Below are 2,480 nucleotides of genomic sequence, written 5' to 3'. Positions count from 1 at the left end.
CCGACCTCGGGCGGCGGGCGGGGCGGGGCGGCGCTGGCGCTGGGGAGGCGCCCCAGGCCCCTGCGGCGTAGAGCCGCCGCGCCTACTGTGGGCTCGCGAGCCGAGCAGAGGAGGGCTGTTTTTCTGGTTTGTTCAGGGCGCTGCCGGCGCGGCCTTTCCCACTTCGCGCAGATCCGGAGCAGAAGCGGAGCCGAGGGCCCGGCCGGGTGGCGGCTGTGGCCGGGATGGGCCCGGCAGCGCGGTGCCGGCGGAGGAAAGTGGACGTTCCGCCTCCAGGAGCCACCTGCTGCCAGGGCTTGCCCGGCTTTCTCTGCCTAGCAGAAGTTCATTCATTTCATCAGCAAGGAACTCCGAGGCATCTCTTGCGTGCCAGGCATCGTGCGAGGTTCCGAGCGGGTGGAAAATAAATGACGCCTTCCCTGTATGAGTCCAGAGTCAGGCAAAGAGACGGGATGGGGTGCAGAGCACAGGATGGGGTGGTGGAGGGGAGGGCAGGCTCTGGACCCAGGCTGCCCGGGCGAATCCCCTTTCACACGGTGCCTACAGGGAGACCCTGGGCTTCACCCTTCCTGCCAGCTTTCTTGTCTGTAAAGTTGGCAGCGTGTTAGTGCCTACGTAATGGTGCTGTTGCCAGGATTAAAAGAGCTGATGTCAGTAAAGTCCTCGAAACAGTGCCTACCAACAAGTAGAAAACATTCACAAATGTTTATTATCATCTGCCTTTGAGAAGACGAGTCACAGACACCCCTCACCCCCAACAACACACATACACGCACACACACACACAACCCGAGGGACAGGCATAGGCACTCACACAAAAAGCATAGTTCAGAACTTCTGCTCTGGGGAGCCTGGAATAAGGTTTGCTAAGCACTGTTTGCGTTGATCCTCTCAAGGTTCTGTTCTGAGTTGGCTTGCCCCCAACACAGGGATTGAGACCAGTGTGAGGCCCCAACAGGATGCATATAAATACGTTTCACTTCAGAAGATGCTGACTTGTGTCCCAAAGTCTGGCATCCTTGATACCTACTGTTCAGCTGCTTCGTAAATATTGGATATCTAGCTGTCTCTTGCCTGGAACAGGATCATCTGGTCATCTGGGCTCTATCTGGCAGCCTTCAGGGTGCCTGGGCGGTTGGGTTCATTGAGCCTCTGACTCTTGGTTTTGGCTCAGGTCATGATCTCCGGGTACTGGGATCCAGCCGTCCTTGGGCTCTGTGCTCAGCATGGCGTCTGCTGGAGATTCTCTCCTTCTGCCTCTCCTCCTCCCTCCCCCTCTATCCCTGTACCTCCCCGGAGCTCGTGCTCTCTAATAAATAAATAAAATCTTTTTTAAAAAAGAATTGGAGCCTTCAAAGGGGGCCCTCCCAGTAGTATCTAGGGCGAGAGGACTGCAGCCCAGCAAGGAGGAAACAGACGGGAATAAATACTCTGACCTCGCTCTCCACCTGCCACTCTCCTTTCCGTGACCCCCTTTGGGAACTGGTGATAGAAGTTGGGGGTCGGCCTCTTAGAGCTCACAGAAGAAAATGAATATAGGGTGCAAAGAGAAAGGAAGCCTGCACCTTTCTGCACCTTTCCCTACTGACATCTTGTCTTTCCTACTCATAGGACACCCCTCTTTTCTGATCAGATTCCTCTTCCGTGCTAGCCCTCACCTCTCCCATTCTATCGCCACCCCCACTTCTTTGTATATGATGTTCCCTCTGCTAACAATGCTTTTCCTACCCATTTTCTGCATAGACCGTTCCCACTCATCTTTAGCTTCTAGCCAAGATATACTTTTTCCACAAAACCTTCCCTGACTTGCCTCCTCCACCTGAAGTTATTCACAGTCTCTTCTGAGACCAATACACGTTGTACCTGGGCTAAATGCATCCGATTCAGGCCAATGTAATTCAACAAATTGTACTGAGTGCTTGCTCTGTGTGTCACACATTCTTCTGGGTGCTTGAGATATGTCTAAAGAGATAGCTAAATAAAAGTCATGGCCATTGTGAGGCTTATATTTAATGAGGGGAAATAAGCTTAAACAACGTTTCTAAAATATTTGAAATGCCTTGTGTTATGGAAAAAAAGCAGAGGATGGGAGTCTGGAGTGTCTAGTGGTGAAGGTTAGGGAAAGAGGAGGGGGGATTACAAATAGGGCAATCACGTCAGGCCCCATCGAGAAGCTGGAATAAACAGGACATGGGGACACAACGTTCAGCGTGGTGACTGTAGTTTAGAATATGTGTTGCATATTTCAAAGTTGCTCAGAGAGTAGATCTTAAAAGTTCTCATGGGGAGAGGAAAAAAACCTATAACTGTGTAGGGAAAAACATGAACTAGACTTACTGTGATGATCATTCACACAAATATAGAATCATCATATTGTACACCTGAAACTAATATCATGTTAAATGCCAATTATTCCTTCAGTTTTTAATGGGCAGTTGGAACAAAGAGTTAAAGTTGGTAAGGACAGTAGCTGTGCTGTG

The sequence above is a fragment of the Mustela nivalis genome (genome assembly GCF_964662115.1).
Source record: "Mustela nivalis genome assembly, chromosome: 1".
Classification (NCBI taxonomy): Eukaryota; Metazoa; Chordata; class Mammalia; order Carnivora; family Mustelidae; genus Mustela; species Mustela nivalis.
This window is presented reverse-complemented; position numbering follows the sequence as displayed.